We start from the raw sequence: 18,738 nt of genomic DNA, 5'->3' as shown, positions 1-18,738 counted from the left end.
AAATAAGTAAACCATGTTGTTTCAAGTTTCTTAATTCTTTCTAACAAAGCAATAATTCAACAATTCTTTTAACATGTAAAAATAAGGCAAGAGGCCTCTAATTTGGTTCCTTCTTTTACCCATTTCTATTCATCTTATATAGGATCATGATCACTCTGCTGATTTCAATGTTAAAAAGGAACAGTTTTATACTATTTTCCTAAGGCATATCATTTATTTAGATTTCTGTATATTCTTTGCATGAATATTTTTAGTCATACTGGAGCATCACAAAACCTTTAGCCAATAATACAGTAATGTCAATTCCATATCGCTTACCATTAGTTAGTGACTTTGTTTTTCTGTGGTCTGTGCTCTACCGTTTAAAATTGCAGAATTCTTTCTTTATGATCTTTTTTGTGTACTCTTACGGTATCTATCAAAGAAATCATATTGTTTTTTGTAGAGCAAAACACATATATGGTTTGAGAGACAGACTTAGTTTGTACAGGTGTTTCGAATGTGGATAGTATTAGCGGGGTATTTAAACTCGGTGAGCAAGCTGTAATTCGCTACTCTGACGCCACGCGACTATGCCGGCAAATCGAAACTGACAAGTAAGTCTATGGATTCACAGATGGAATAGTTTGAGATTAGTGGGGGGCAAATAAGACAGCATGTAGACTGCCTAAGCTAGCAGCCCCAATATATGTGTGATAAATAAGTATGACAATACATTTTAACTTAGGACAAATGCTTAGGTAATAATGAGGGATTTTATATGTACTAGATTTTATATGTACTAGATTGGATCTAATAATAGGATGGAGGGACACCTTATAAGCTGGCAGCCTTATTATGAGTGTGTTTAATTTATACTCATATAAAAATATGGGATTGGAACCTGAACTTATCTCGCTGTAGATAAATAATAAATTTTTATCTCTTTGAGGAATTGGCACAAAGGTTGAGTGTATTAGACAAGAAAAAACCTCTTTAATCACTACGTTCTTTAATACGGTAAAGAGACCTATGTGTATTAGATTGTGATGTTTATGGACATGGGTAGGTACACACTCAATGCTGTTTGTTTCAATGGATAGATACCTACTGATTGAGGGATGGCTGATATTGATTAACCTAACGAACTGGGAAAATAAAGAATATGAAGCATCTAATCGCCATATCTTTCCCTCAGGTATGGATAGTGAATTTTACCTAAATTTCCATGAAAAAATAGCATAAATCTATTTAATAATCTTGGACAATATGTCTCTCAAACCATATATGTGTTTTGCTCTACAAAAAACAATATGATTTCTTTGATAGATACCGTAAGAGTACACAAAAAAGATCATAAAGAAAGAATTCTGCAATTTTAAACGGTAGAGCACAGACCACAGAAAAACAAAGTCACTAACTAATGGTAAGCGATATGGAATTGACATTACTGTATTATTGGCTAAAGGTTTTGTGATGCTCCAGTATGACTAAAAATATTCATGCAAAGAATATACAGAAATGTAAATAAATGATATGCCTTAGGAATATAGTATAAAACTGTTCCTTTTTAACATTGAAATCAGCAGAGTGATCATGATCCTATATAAGATGAATAGAAATGGGTAAAAGAAGGAACCAAATTAGAGGCCTCTTGCCTTAATTTTACATGTTAAAAGAATTGTTGAATTATTGCTTTGTTAAAAAGAATTAAGAAACTTGAAACAACATGGTTTACTTATTTTATAAAACAAGCTGTAATGATTGTTTATATTGTATAAAGTGTATTATAAAAAGAAAATCTTTTTGTAAATAATGTATATTAATTTTATAAATATATATGTATTGTTTATAGCCCTGAAGAAGTCCGCGAGGATGAAACGCGTTGGCTATGGTCTGTTTTAACATGTTTGAAAGAAATTTCTGAATAAAGGATCAAAGAAAAAACCAACTCTGCTGAAAGTTCATGTCTTTTTATGGAAGATAATCTGTTGACAATTACTTATGTCATAACAATGTTTAATACTTGTTGTATTTTGGGTGCTGGACCATTGGATTGTGTTATGGTTATTTGAAGCGTGGAGCTTCAGGAGATTTAGGGGTTTTGGATCTCCGGTCACTAGCACCATACTTTTATAAAACTCAACTAGGGATAGGTGCGGTTGTGCTTTGCCCCAAACCCACTCTTTTTCGCTAAAATAAATTGTCTAATTGGGCTAATTAGCACTATCCCTTTGTTATTTGAGCTATACGCATCATGGATTTTGATGATAATCGGGAAGCAATGCTAGGGGACCTGTTTAAATCAAAAGGACCCAACACTAATATTCCCATAACAACTTCTCCAAAAAATGAGGGCCTGAGAGAGAAATTTTTCAGGCTTGAAAAATTGAAAAAGCAGGAACTCGCCAAATGGTGGGATGGGGCGACACTGCGTAAATACATTGAAAACAAGAAAATCCCACGGGGCCTAAGAATTTTAATTTTTCCTAACTATGAGGACTTAGAACAAGACCTCTTAGATGACTGGGAAGAAGGCCTTTATGATGCATCGTATCGCATGATGGGGATCCTCATTACTAATTCTGAAAGAAAAGTTAGTAAAATAAAAGAAGAGATTGTGAAATTAGAAAGGGAAATTGCTGACATAAACCTTAAGGATGCCATTGCTAAGAACTATGAAATCCTTAAAAAGGAATTGGTGGCATACCAGATCTATTTGAAAGACAAAAAACAGAAGAAAATAATAAGAGATGAGGCAGATTATGCAAGTGGCCGTATCTTTACTTTTTCTAAAAAGTATGACGATGTTTCATCTAAAGTGACTAGAACCACTGAAAAGGCAGAAAGTGTGTCTTCCAACAATAGTACTTCTCTCTCTTCTATTGAAAGTGAACCGGGGGAAGGAGTGAGCAATCTGGAAACCTCTACCTCGTCCCATTTTTTAAGGGAAGTACAACGTTACAGACTGGGAAACAAAAAGAAAATCCCAAACCAAGAACTAGGAGGGGAGGGAAGAAATACAAAAACAGGCGTACAAACCAGAATGCAAAGCAAAACACAAATGAGGAAGTGAATAGTATATTGGATGAATGTAATAACGAGGATGAAACTATTGACAATGATCTAAGTGCTAATGAGTTGAATATTGTCAATTTGTCAGGAAGAACTTTGACTGATTGTGAAAAGGGCATCCTACGAAAAGGACTAAGCTTTTGTGTTACCAATTTATGTAATTTTGTTGATGTTCACATTGATCTCTTCAAATATGTAAGAAAACTGAGATTAAAAAAATTCTTTGAAAATCGACCTTGTACGCGAAATGTATTTTCTGATCACCCAAATGTCTCATCATTAACTATTGCGGATCTGAATGCTACACATCTTTTGGCAACCCTAGACAATGATGATGATAATATTGATATCACTGACACTGCAAGTATGCTAGAAATCTTTGAAGACACCTCAGTAGACAGTGGCTTGAAGGATAGATCAAGATTCCTACCACCTAGAGTACATGACACCTTTATAGATGAGTTTTACAATAAGGTTACACTACAGCTACATCAGTTGGAGGATAAACATACCGCTAATGCCTATTGTAAGCACAAATATACCATAACTAAAAGAGAAAGGGAATTGTTAACATCACTAAGGGAAGATCCAGAGATAGTTATAAGAGAAGCAGATAAGGGAGGAAATATTGTGGTGATGAACAGATGTGATTACTTGGGCGAAATTGACAGACAATTAGGAAATAGTGATTGCTATACTCAACTAAAGGAAGATCCAACCAAGTTAATTGAACAAAATATCAATGCTAGTCTACGTGACTGGCATGAATCATGTCTCTTGTCAGATAAAGAATATAAATATCTACTAGCACAGGACTCAAGAAAGCCATGCATCTACATTCTCCCGAAAATCCATAAAGGAGGGGAGGGATTTCCCCCGGGAAGACCAATCATATCGGGGAATGGGGGACCAACTGAGCACCTCTCTGAATATGTAGATGGGTTTTTACAACCCTTCGTTAAGAATCTGCCATCGTATCTTAAGGATAGTAGGGATGTACTCTGCAAGCTGGAAGATTTTATCTGGGACAGTAGTGATCTTCTATTTGTCTCTTTAGACGTTGAGAGCCTGTATACATGTATTAAAACTGATGTTGGATTGGAGGCTCTAAGACATTTCCTATACAAACGAAATGCATGTCACTTGGAGCATACTTTTATGCTCCTTGAAATGACTCGCATGATTCTCAGTATGAATGCTTTTCTACATGACAACAAATGGTTTCTGCAGAGACAAGGCACAGCCATGGGATCCAGGTTTGCTCCGTCTTATGCAAACCTTTTTATGGGTTTGTATGAGACGGAGCACGCCTGGGGCCCAGGCTCAAAAAATTGGAGCAATAACATCATTTTCTATGGGAGATACATAGACGATGTGCTTCTAATATGGAATGGAGGGGTGGAAGAATTATTGGATTATCACAAATACCTTAATCAGAATAGATTCAATGTGAAGTTGACCATCAATTATTCAAGGGATTCAATTGACTTTCTTGATCTAAAACTGTATATAGCAAACAACCAAATACAAAGCAAAATGTTTGTAAAACCAACTGCATGCAATAGTATCTTGCATGCTGAAAGCTCACACCCTAGGTCTGCAATTAATGCCATACCCTTTGGAGAAATGATTAGGGCACGGCGGATTTGTAGTGAAGAAAGCAATTTCAAAAAAAGCATTAAAAACATTAAACATAAATTCAAGAATAGGGGATATGCAGAAAAGTGTCTGAATCAAGCAGAATTAAGGGCAACAAAAATAGATCGCAAAACTACATTAATATCAAGCCAACAAAAGTAAAACAAAGGGGTAAAATCTGAAGAAATCCTGTTTATAACCAGATATAATGCATATAGTGATCACATTTATAATATTTTGCGAAAAAATTGGCACTTGATTGCCACTGAACAAATGCCTCCTGGTAGTGTATCTAAGAAACCGAGAGTGGTTTATAAAAAGGGAGAAACATTAAAAAAGATACTCTGTCCAAGTTACATTAGGAGTACTGATATAAAACCAACCACATGGCTGCCCTATAAACCATCAGGGTTTTTTACATGTGGATCGTGTAGCGTATGTAAATTTGGATGTAACAAAAAAACAGACTTCCAGTACAATACACAGAAAGGATATACAATTAATACATTTATTAATTGTAATACAACCTATACAATTTATGTCCTTGGATGTGCCTGTAATAAAATATATATAGGCAGTAGTATTAGAAGTTTGAAAATTAGGATCCAAGAACATATAAGGGCTATAAAAAACAGAGATGAACGCTATCCAGTGGCCGTACACATACACGAATGTCACCCTTTGAAAACAGATATATGGTTTCATGCATTGGAACATATAAAAATACCAGAGAGAGGTGGTAATAGAGAAGTGATCCTAAGAAAAGCGGAGGCTGGTTGGATATGCCGCTTAAGATCAGTAGTTTTGGGTCTAAACACAAATGATGAACTTTATCATTTTTTGTGAATTTGCATGCTCTAAGATGACCACAGATGGATAGTTCCATCCTTAGCCCTTCACGTGATGACTGATAAACAAATAAGGGGTATGTTATGAATGCAAGCTGGCCCCCTAGAACCTTAATGATTTCCCCAAAATAGATTGCTAAGAATTACCTGGGGTATAGCGCTACTCCTGGGAGAGGATTGGAATAAAACGACTATAGTCTCTCTCCACGTGGCGTGCAATGTAAATAAAAGCATCGTTTGGCTAATAACCTGAGTGCCTTTTCTGAACGCCGTACACACCATGCAGATCGGATGTTATTAACAACATAACATCGAGAGGTGCATAGACTTATTGTATGGTGCCGTGATAATATAATACTATATGGTACTGTGATAATTAGACTACTGTATATAATGAAACCATTTATGATGTTGGCATAAACGAATTAGAAAAATTACTATTTAAAGATGGCGGAAATGAAAATATAATAAGATGTGGGACACTAAATTAAAAGATCAATTATAATCACAAAATCTCCGTCAAATAGATAAAGTACATATTGTACTGTTAAATAAAATGAGAAAGGGAGAACTAAATAATAGTCATAAGGGAGCATATTGCACATATTGCACCAACACATGTGCTTTTCGAAAAACGATAAAATCCGAAATAATGGCGGTGTCCACTCCATATATGAAAAGATTCGAAACCAAACTAATAGAACTCTCCCACTATCAAAAAATGATGTGGAACTCAATATTATCACCAAATGATTATATGGCACCGATGCATGTGTATTTATAAAACGAGAAGATGTGACATATACTAAAACCTTCCCATTCCAAAATGGCGGCACGCCGTCTTTATAAACAAAAATCTTCAACTATAAAATGACGATGTGGAATTATTAAATGAAGGTTCCCCGTATCATGCTTAAGAAAAGTTCCGAAAATTAAACGATTAGGATATACTATTTAGCTAATCGTGATAAACTAAAAGCGCCGATAATATGCGCAATTGGAATACAAAATTAGAGTTCGTAAAAAGAACAAATAAAACAATTATATCAATGCAATTGAGTCAAATTTCAAATCTTTTATGCGATTAATAGATGTAAAAGTTATGAAACTCATGATGAATTAACCATTCCAAGATGGCGGCCAAGATTAGACAGAAAAATGGGCGAGACGACTTAGTTTGTACAGGTGTTTCGAATCTGGATAGTATTAGCGGGGTATTTAAACTCGGTGAGCAAGCTGTAATTCGCTACTCTGACGCCACGCGACTATGCCGGCAAATCGAAACTGACAAGTAAGTCTATGGATTCACAGATGGAATAGTTTGAGATTAGTGGGGGGCAAATAAGACAGCAGGTAGACTGCCTAAGCTAGCAGCCCCAATATATGTGTGATAAATAAGTATGACAATACATTTTAACTTAGGACAAATGCTTAGGTAATAATGAGGGATTTTATATGTACTAGATTTTATATGTACTAGATTGGATCTAATAATAGGATGGAGGGACACCTTATAAGCTGGCAGCCTTATTATGAGTGTGTTTAATTTATACTCATATAAAAATATGGGATTGGAACCTGAACTTATCTCACTGTAGATAAATAATTAATTTTTATCTCTTTGAGGAATTGGCACAAAGGTTGAGTGTATTAGACAAGAAAAAACCTCTTTAATCACTACGTTCTTTAATACGGTAAAGAGACCTGTGTGTATTAGATTGTGATGTTTATGGACATGGGTAGGTACACACTCAATGCTGTTTGTTTCAATGGATAGATACCTACTGATTGAGGGATGGCTGATATTGATTAACCTAACGAACTGGGAAAATAAAGAATATGAAGCATCTAATCGCCATATCTTTCCCTCAGGTATGGATAGTGAATTTTACATAAATTTCCATGAAAAAATAGCATAAATCTATTTAATAATCTTGGACAATATGTCTCTCAAACCATATATGTTTTTTGCTCTACAAAAAACAATATGATTTCTTTGATAGATACCGTAAGAGTACACAAAAAAGATCATAAAGAAAGAATTCTGCAATTTTAAACGGTAGAGCACAGACCACAGAAAAACAAAGTCACTAACTAATGGTAAGCGATATGGAATTGACATTACTGTATTATTGGCTAAAGGTTTTGTGATGCTCCAGTATGACTAAAAATATTCATGCAAAGAATATACAGAAATGTAAATAAATGATATGCCTTAGGAATATAGTATAAAACTGTTCCTTTTTAACATTGACATCAGCAGAGTGATCATGATCCTATATAAGATGAATAGAAATGGGTAAAAGAAGGAACCAAATTAGAGGCCTCTTGCCTTATTTTTACATGTTAAAAGAATTGTTGAATTATTGCTTTGTTAGAAAGAATTAAGAAACTTGAAACAACATTGTTTACTTATTTTATAAAACAAGCTGTAATGATTGTTTATATTGTATAAAGTGTATTATAAAAAGAAAATCTTTTTGTAAATAATGTATATTAATTTTATAAATATATATGTATTGTTTATAGCCCTGAAGAAGTCCGCGAGGATGAAACGCGTTGGCTATGGTCTGTTTTAACATGTTTGAAAGAAATTTCTGAATAAAGGATCAAAGAAAAAACCAACTCTGCTGAAAGTTCATGTCTTTTTATGGAAGATAATCTGTTGACAATTACTTATGTCATAACAATGTTTAATACTTGTTGTATTTTGGGTGCTGGACCATTGGATTGTGTTACACCTCTGATACAGGTACCTGCAGTCTTCGAGGGGGGAGGTGGTGTCGGGTACCAGGCAACGTGGACCACAGTCTCAGGGGTTCCATCCTCACAGGCAAAGGGGGCGCCGCAGTCTCCCAGCGCTGAGCCGAGCACGAGCCTCCCGACACCAAAAGTTGGCTGTGCCGGTGGGCATTAGCCACCTGGTGCTGTTGGGCCAGCAGGCTTGTCGGAGTACATCCCCCCCTGCTCTTGGCCTCAGGCTGCAGCCATGAGGGGGGTCACCATCCTGTTTTTAGGGGGTCATTTGGGGTATGAATGTGAAGGATGTAACATGACGGGCCCGGTTGAGAGTGGAGCTTCACTGAGAAGCGACCAATCGCATCACCATCTTGGACACAGACCCCGAGTTCCGTTGCTACCACGTTCACCTTCTCTCCTGTCAAGTAAGCTCAGATACAAACCTCACTAGATGACTCTATTGTCAATGCTTCATTTGTTGCTCCATCCTGTTGTACAGCCCTTATAGTCTCAGCCCCCTGCCTATTTCCTAATGCCTTTGTCCCACCCCCATCTATGGGCTTGAAGTCCCGACTGGAACCATTGTCACAATATTCTCACACCAGGATCTGCATTCACATCATGTTTACCCCAAGTCTCCTACCAGTTTCCCATACACTCACTTTCTGCACCGATCACTGCTGTTTAATTGCTCCATGACCACCCAGGTCTTTTGTCCCCTGCCAGATGCTCTCCTGCTGGTCATCTCCATGACAACTGCCTCTTGTCTGGCAAGTGTAAACTACAAGCATAACCCACAGCTGTGGTCTGTGACTTGCTGCTCTATACCTGCCCTTATCCATCCACTCAAGACTCCAGTCACTGTCCTTTCTTTCTTCTGGACTCTCGTTAGAACTATTTGTTTTTTTACTGATTGTCTGGAACTCTCCGTCTTGACAGTGGGAACAGCCTGACTCAACTCCCCATTATGGCTATCTATTTCAATGTCCTCCCAATTATCACTTCCTGATGTATCATCTTATGTTTTCAGGATAACAACCTCCTTCTCCACCACATAATGCTCTCTCCTCAATACAGGTTTCCTCATCCACATAAGTCAAAGGACCACTGTCGCTGGCATTCAGCCTGTTGGTGTATTTCCACCACTTTTACCTCTCAGTCTACTTTCCCTACCCCTGGGTATGTAACCTGCTGCTGCCCTTGCATGCTCTGTTATGTTCTCTTGGACTTTTTGTGAGGTGGAGGTGCCCATTCCACCTCCTTATATGCCCAGACTCCCATCCGTCTTGTCCCATCACCTCTTGGAGACCAACACTAATCAATCTGCCATCCCAACCACTAGCTGCAATTTTACCCTGCACCACTCTTCCCATGAGCATCCACCTATTCCATCCTATCCTGTCCCATATGTTGCCTGCCATGTCTGTGTTGTCTCCATGGCATATCATGCCCGCATCATGGGCTAGATGTAAAAAAAAAGAATGTATGATGTTACAACGCACACATTCACAACTATGACTTTACAACGCAGTTTTTACATCGCAACATCCATTACAACGCAAGTTTTTACAACGCATGCCATTACAACGCATACCATTACATCGCATAATTTTTGGGGGTAACGGTAGGGTAAGTGTTGGATAGTGTAGGGGTACAAATTACTACTCCCACTCCAGTGAGTGCAACAGTAGGGTAAGTAATGGATAGTGTAGGGGTAAAAATTACTATTCATCTGCTAAAGGATATGTTTGATTTTATCTCCACTATATCGGTGAGAGATGCATGTAAACATATAATATTAGTAGGCGATCTGGATGCTAAATTATCTAATTATGTTTTTCAAGGTTATTTACTAATGACTCTAAAGTGAAATCATTAAAAATCCCCCTAGCTTTTTCCCTTTTTAACTGTAGAGCTGATAAAAGTGGATTGCTTCTGCTAGCAGGTTTAAGGAATAGCAGGTTTAAGGAATATCGCATTTCTAATGGTAAAAGGTTAAAGAGAATGACACCCCAGCAAATGTTACTCATCAATCTCTTTCTAGTGGCTCCCTTATTGATCATGGAATCATTCCATTTTCCACATTCAATATGATATCACATAGGGAAGTCATAGATAATCCTTACAGTAATAATATGTTGATCTACTGTGTGATTGATGTGACCTTAATGGAAGTGGGAACCTCGAATTTTAAAGATGCATCTGTGGGGTTCAAGCGATCTGGTGGTAGAATTCATTGGCACGCCAAAGGATCTGTAAAACTAAAAGAATCATTGACGGCATTATCAGGAGATTCACAGCTTCTTTCCCTGATCCACTAATTAAACATGGAATCTGTCTAAAAAAATGGTTTTCACTAGTAAAATAACCAACTTATTCTTCCACCAGAGACCACATCCTAAAAGGGTTTTGGTTTAACTAGGGAGATAAGCAGGTTACTGAAGATACAATACCTTTCCGGTTGAACAAAGCAAATTAATTAATCTCCTGAAAAGGAGAAGATGTAGGAAGAAATGTTCTCTAAAGAAAGAATTTGGATTCAGTTAAAAGAAGCAGCCTGTTGTAAAGATGCCAAAAGATACTGTGAAATTATTTCTAAAAAGCTGTGGCACCAGAGTAAATTCCTTCCCGATTTCAATAAAGAAAGCTGTTTGGATAACCTACCTGGAAGACCTTTGTACGGATAAGACTGATTCTGTGTGACTTTATACTCCTTTATTGAATCTTCTTCTTCCCCCCCAGTATGCTATTCTCCCTGTACAAATGAGATTGTGGGTATTATTAAGGCAATGTGGTTCTCACGGGCAGTGGGCCCAGACGAAGAGCCCATTACTGTTAATAAAAAGGAGCCCTTGTTGTGTGTTTTGTATCTTACTCCCATTTTGGCATTATTGTTATTGGTATGGTGTAACCCCCTTACCCCCGTTCTTTGTCTGGAAGTATTTTAACCCTGCTACATAAAAAGGGTTCAAGACGTCTCCCTGGAAACCACCACCAAATAGTATTGCTGGATGCAGTAGGGAAACAACTTGCTAGATGCATCTTGAAACTCCTTACAGAGTGGGTCGAGGAGGAAAATATTCTCCCATTTGAACAAGCTTGCTTCAGGAAGAAATATTGCACACTTGATAACATATGTATGCTGAAACCTATAGCAGAAATGCATACCTCAATCCTAGGGCATACTGTATTTGTGGCATTCGTAGATTTTTTGACGGCCTTCGACAGGGTGGACTGTCCGATATTATGGAAAAATCGAAAGAAGCTAGGTTGGCCGACATTCTCTTTTCATTAATAATCTCCCTTCGCATGTGGTGTAAGCTGCTACTGGGATGATCGAGGATATTCCTCTATAGTTCGAACAAAGGATTCCCTGGAACAGGATTATCTGCTGGTCCCATTACATTTCTCTTTTTTTTGTATAAATTCTTTATTAGTCTTTTATCTTTTTTAGCACAACAACTTAACAGAAAAACATACAGAAATCATCTGAGATATATATATACTTCGCAATGCAGAAAGACAGTAAAGAGTGACACAGATCGAAAGAACAAAAAAAAGAATCAAAAAACAACAGCAATAAACCCAAATAGCATTTACAGCACTAAACATTGATATTAGATAATTTATCCTCCTAATTCAAATACCTCTTCGGAAAGAACACATAAGTAGAGGAAACGGAGAGCCGGCCCAATTGGCCACTAAGACACTCATTACTGCTGATTTTCCTTCCATCTATAGATGGGTCCCCAGATATGTTTGCCAAGCAGCCTTCCCCTTTTCCCTTTTCTTTACTAAATTCCCTTCTCAAGATTGTAGGTAGATAACAACCTGGCAAGCCATTGTTGGACCGTTGGAGCTGCTTTATCCAACCACGCTGTAGCAATACAAATGCACAGTACAGACATAGCCATGAAGAGAAAGCATTGTGATGGGTCTTGCCTGTCCTCACTATTTATCCCCAGCAAAATTATAGACGGAGTAAGATAGACTTTCATTTCTAAAGTTCTGTCCAAAAATAATTCAATCGCTTTCTTCAGAGCTTGCAGCTGGGGACATGACGCAAACATATGTATTATTTCAGCGTACCCACTGTCGCATCAAGGGCATCTAGTTCCCATCTGCCCCCCTAGCGCAATCCTTGCAGGAGTATAATACAAGGAAAAGATTGTTTTATAGTGTTGAGCTCGAAGCCCTGCAGAGCATAAAATGGTTTGGCCTAATTCTAATGAGGCTCCAAAGCCATCATGATCTATGCTAAGTTTATCTACCCATTTCTTCTCGTATTTTTCAAGATCATCATTTTTAAGTAGAGAGAGCTCAGCATATATCCTCCGAAAAAAGTGCCGTCTTCCCCTCCTCTAATAACATCCATAATTCTGTTTTTGTCAAATCCACAGGGCCCCCCCCTTTTTCCCACCTAGAAAACTCCGAATTTGAAGATACCTAAAAAAATTATTTTGTTAATAGCATAGCTATTCTGTTTGTCTATAAACTGCCGAATTCAATGAGGCCCCATTAGATCACCCAGTCTCCAGATCCCACCCACTTTCCATTGCGCCATTGTAGCGTCTGAAAAGATTTCCCCAGGAAAAGTGGGGTTCCTAAATAGCTGAGGATAGCCATTTAATCTGCCAAGACCATTTTTTTTGTGAAATGCTGTCCAGATCTTAAATGCAGCCATCGGGGTTTGAAACCTAGTTGTTTTAAAATAGCTAGGCTCAGTAAACTTCAAAAGGCAGTCCTCCGCATCTTCTCCGACCAAAATTAAATACATGTCAATTGATCCAGTCTTAACCCACGGATCAGACTCGTCTCCTCCAATTAGCCCGCTCATATACTGAAAGGCTGCCGCCCAATACATTCTGAAATCGGGAAAAGCCCATCCTGCCCTTGCCCGTGGCAAAGATATAGAACGTAGTGCCCTCCTAGTTTTCCCATGTGCCCAAATAAACCTATTAACTATGTGCTCCAGTGCTAAAAACCATTTTCTCTCAAATTCAAGTGGAATAGCCCTAAAAAGATACAAATATTTGGTAAAAAAAACATTTTCACCACATTGCATCCCCAACTAGAGAAAGGTGTAGATTGTGCATTCTATCTTTTTAGCTTTAGACATTATTGGCTCAATATTTCTGTCTACAGTCTTTCCCAGATCTGTGGATATATTTGTCCCTAGATAGACAGCTGAGTCAGAAACACGTATATCATCACACACAGCCCCCGCATTCTTGACTATCTGAGTCTTAGACCTATCTAAAACATACCCTGATACAAGGCGAAAGGTTTGAGCTTCCAGCTCGATTGCAGCTAGGGCAGTTTCTGGGTATGGAGTTACCAGTCCGATGTCATCTGCATATGCCAAGGTTTTATATTATAGGCCATGAGCTTTTATAGGAACAAAGCCGCCGTTTGCCTCCAGCTTCTGAATTAAGGGGCCAATATATATTGCAAAAAGCAATGGCGAGCATGGGCACCCCTGGCATGTACCACGCTTAATTGTTAAAGGCGCTGTATATCCTCCATTAACTCTAAGTCGGGCTGTAGGATTTTTATACAAAGCCTGAACTGTTTTAACAAATCCCGCCCCAATGCCAAACCACTTCATAGCTGCCCAGAGATAGTCCCAGGAGACCCAGTCAAATGCTTTTTCAGCATCCATTAGCATGACCGCCATAGGTTCTCCTGAGACTTCAGCAGCATCAAAAAGAGTTACAACCCTGCGCACATGCTGCGTTGTTCCTCTCCCTGGGATGAAGCCGTGCTGGCTGGAGTTAACCATCCTGCCTATGACTTTGCTGAGCCTGGTTGCCATAGTTTTAGAATTTTTTTTGCGTCCCAGTTTATTAAAGTTATTGGCCTATATGACCCTGGTTCTCTAGGTGGTTTCCCTTATTTCAGGAAAATTACTATATCTGCCCGTGCCCATGAGCCTGGAACGGACCCACCCGACTGGCCCTGATGTATTATTTCGACTAGGTCGGGTCCGATTACCTCCCAAAAAACTTTATAAAATTCTAGAGGGATCTGATTAGATCCAGCTGCCTTGCCCAATGGGAGGCCACCCAAGGCAGCATAAATTTCTTCAGCATTCAATGGGGTTTCCAGTGCCTCCCTATCTTCATCAGTAATTGACTGTACTACAGTTTCACTAAGATATCTTTGGATTTCCAGAGCATCTTTCACCTGTTCTTCATTATATAATTTGCCATAGAATTGTCTAAATATCTCTCAGATCCCTTCTGGTTCGTTAACTATGTTCCCATTTCCATCCGATATCTCCTTAATCTCACCGGCTGCTGTTTTCTGTCCCAGGCGCACCGCTAATGTATGCCTGATCCATTCGCTAAGCTCATAACATTGCTCCTTTCTTGCCAGGAAAGTCGCAGCTGCCTTGGTGGCTATAGCCTCCTGAGCTTCAGATTTAGCCAATGCCAGTTTAAGCAAAATATCGTCCAACGATACGCCCAGTGTAACTGCAGCATTCAGCTCCTCCTCTGTGTCAGTTATTACCTAGCTTTTTCGCTACCAGTGCCTCCTGTTTCTGTCAATGCAGAATATAGCTCAGCATCTCCCCTCGTATCTCGGTTTTAAATGCATCCCAGACTACCCCTGAGCTGGTGCTTCCTCTATTAATGTCCCAGAAACCCACTATCCATTCCTTCATATGTTGTACATATCCCGGATATTTCAGCAACCCTCTCTCAAAAGTCCATACCCGCTCAGGTCTTCCCCCCTTGCAATATCGACTGTTAACACGATAGGATTGTGGTCAGAGATGATGCGGGGAAGCTTCTCAATCCGACACCTAGATACCAATGAATTAGATATAAAATAATAGTCGAGTCTAGCAACCACCCTGTTAGGAGCCGAAAAATATGTGATGCCTGGATCATCGGGCTTCAATCGTGCCCATACATCTGCCAGCGAGTTGTTCTGAGCTAAATTAGAAATTGCTCAAAACGTCCTTTTCTTCGAGCCCACATATCGATCCCCAGTCTCCGTCTAGGGTCCCCCCATCCCATTTGTATTAAAATCTCCACACATAATGACTGGTGTAGGCCAGGAGGCTAATTCCAAATCTAAAAATTCAAACATATCAGGGTCGTCCTCGGTCGAGCCATACACTGAACAGATAGTAAACATCTCACCCCTTATCATGCACTCCACCAAAACGCATCTACCCCACTGATCTTCCAACTTCCTTTTGGCTGCTATACCTCCCCGTCGGGAGAGTATGGAAACCCCTCTGGTTCTAGTCCTCTGTTTAGTATTCACAATCAGATGGAAACCTAGCTGTTCCATTAAACCACCTCTTGTACCCTCTATATGCATCTCTTGCAGGCATAAGAGATCCAAGCGCATTGTTCTCAAGATATCTGAAACCCATTGTCTTTTACCCTGATCATTCAGTCCACACACATTGACTGAGGTGATTCGTACACTCATTAAAGAACATCAAGCATCTGTCCATCTTATTTATCCTTGAAATTTATTTTAAACTTTTTTGTCTTTATTCTGAAGTTTTCTCTTTGTTTATTTTCTGTTGCTTCATTGCACCCCTTGTGTTTTCCCATGTGTCTCAGATGTCATGCTGAGCTGTACCTTGCACCTTCCCTCCCTCCCCCACCACCCCCTGACCCTCAGACGCCCCTAACCACTCCCCTCCCCCTCAAATGCATTTCTCATTGTATATCTCAGACCTTCCAGACTGCCTTTCCCTTTTTTGATGTATGTGAATGATATTGCAATTTTGAACCTAACTCCCCGAGGCCTGAATAATAGGCTGTTGTCTCCACAACAGTATACCACCCTACATTACTTGAAGATCATCGTCTCAAAGGGTGAAGTATTAATTCTAAAAAGCAGAACGGCTGTGAGGATGAGTAAATATGTCTGGGGTTCAGGTCCAGAAAAGATGATCATAAACTCATATTCATATTATCTAGGGAAATTTTGTAGCAGATAACACGCTGGAAAAAGCATATATTGAATATTGTTCCTCTAAGGCCTCTTCGCATGCCAATGAGTTACACACTTTGTATAACACGTTTGAGGAAAGACATTTTATTCAGTTGCTATCTGTTTTTAAAGGGGCAAATCCCTCCAAATATATTATATGCCATTGAATCGATTAATGTGACAAAATGGGACTTTCTAGAGAAAACAAAAAGGTACATTTGACATAAACTGTGTAATTTTAACTTGTCCATTTTGACCCCGGCAATAAGGCTGTAATTTGGTCTGATGCAAGGGTTGGCCAGTGTGTTTCGGTGGGGCTATCACCTCAAGTAGTGTGAAAAGGACTCCAGGAGGAGTTTTATGAATTGTGAAGTTTTCGGCTAAAATCTGGGTAAATATGCATTTTCCTGGGATTTTGCCTTGGTGCTAAATTAATCTGAACTTCAGGAAGAGGCTCTGGCTTCTTTCTTTCATACACAATTTAAAAGCTTCCTAAAGGGTGCCTCTACCTATACTAGCTTTATGTATTGTATGTTAAAGTTAAGGCTGAAGGTGGTATTTATTTATTTGAAAAGTTTTATATAGTGCTGGCTAGACCCGGAGGTATCAGAGCGCTTTACATGAAGACGAGCATTGTTTCAGAGCATAGTTTCCAGTTACATAGTTGCAAGTTACACAGTTTCGGAGCATAGTTACAAATTGCTGGAGCGTGAAAAACATATACGTAAGAGAAAAAGCAGGCAGGGTGAGAGGTTCAGGGGAGAAAGGATAGGAGCAGGGGAGGTAGACAAAGAATGAAAGAGGGAAAGAGATGGGGGAAGGTAAAGGAAACACAACCGGGAGATGAGGAAAAACTGTGTCCAATGTCCGGTGTGCTGTGATCCCAGTGGAAACGGTGTCATTCCCACACCTCCGCTGTGTGCGGCTCCCTTTACGCTGTGGACTCTCTCAGAGGGGTCTCTGAGACTCCAGGGCATAAATACTGTATCCTTCCCCAACAAGGGGAGAGGAAGTGCTCTGGCAAGGGGTGCCATTCCCACACCTCCGCTGTGAGTGGCTCCCTTGACGCTGTGGACTCTCTCAGGGGGGTCTCTGAGACTCCAGGGTATAAATGCTGGATCCCTCCCCAACAAGGGGAGAAGGAGTGCATGCTGCAGTATCTGACCTGAAATGTGTGCCATGGTCTCTGCTGTGTTTGGACACTATTTTGAATGAACTTGCTCCCACTAAATTAGCAGTGCATTGCAGGGGCGCGAGTTATAGTTAGCTCTACTAACTATAGCTTTGGAATTTCTATGGTTTCGTATGAGTGAAATGTGCAACTAACTATAACGTCCCTGAAACCTATGGTTTTTTTGTGAATTTCAAAGGTTTTTTAAATGCTAATTTCTAATTATAATGTTCATTAAACCTATGGCTTTTTAGTGATTTTAAATCATTATTCCATTTTCAACTTGGTGCAAACAGGCGATATCGATATCGGCAGTTTTCCAGCAATAGCTTCAGCAATTTTTTTTTTGCCACAAATGAGAGCAAAAACTAACGCAAATAATATGCAGAGTAGGCGTTCCTGTACAAAAATAACACAAAAACACCACTTCCCGATATTTTCAACGAGCAGCCAAATCTGTGGTGCGATCCAAAAACAGGCGATAAGATGAGTTAGAAGTAGGAATGTACCAACTGCCTTTTACTGGTGTAAAGTAGGACAACTACCTACAGTGTGAAAGGGAGCGCAGCCCAGAATCACATCTGAAAACCACCACATGTCATAGAGCTACTGATGATGCACCTCCGACACCCAAAAAGTCCACAAAACCCACTGCCACCACTCTCAGGACCTCCCCCTGTCCACCACCCTACTACCACGAGGCAGCGCACAACAGGACAGTGGACCTTCCAAAAACTGCATGGCCCCTCAGCCACACAATAGCTGAATGTTGCGAGATGTGGCAACCAAACATGTGTGAAGGGCGCAAGTCACCCCTTAATAATAATGCCCACAATACCAAGTGTAGCGGACATGTACTGGACAGACCTAACTATGCAGAGCACAAACGTCTCCATGTGTACATATACTGCTGGTGCTTGTAGTTTTGTGGTCAGTGGACGCAACCATGTTACCTCAGGCAGTTGGGAAGATCTCGGTCATGTACCTGTGTCATCATTAAGGGTGGGCGTAGTTCGCGAAGTAGCACTTCGCGAAGCTACGCAAAGTGAAGTTCGCACTACGCGAGCTACGCGTAGCACTTCGCGAACTGCGTAGTAACATGTTCGCACTGTGCAAGATGTTGTTTTCAATGATTGCACAGTGCGGACAAGCAACCGGCACTGTGCAATCATTGAAAATGGCATCTTGCACAGTGCGAGCTGTAGTTCTCTGCTGCTCGAGTAGATTTTTACTCGAGCGGCAGCTTTCTCAACGCGAACTGGTAGTTTCTCATCGCGAGCGGTCGCGAGAATACGCGACCCCTAGCAATGAGAAACCTGACCTCCT

The sequence above is a fragment of the Triturus cristatus genome, chromosome 3_2, assembly GCF_964204655.1.
Source record: "Triturus cristatus chromosome 3_2, aTriCri1.1, whole genome shotgun sequence".
Classification (NCBI taxonomy): Eukaryota; Metazoa; Chordata; class Amphibia; order Caudata; family Salamandridae; genus Triturus; species Triturus cristatus.
The sequence above is the reverse complement of the archived record's forward strand: the minus strand, read 5'-3'. Positions refer to the sequence as shown.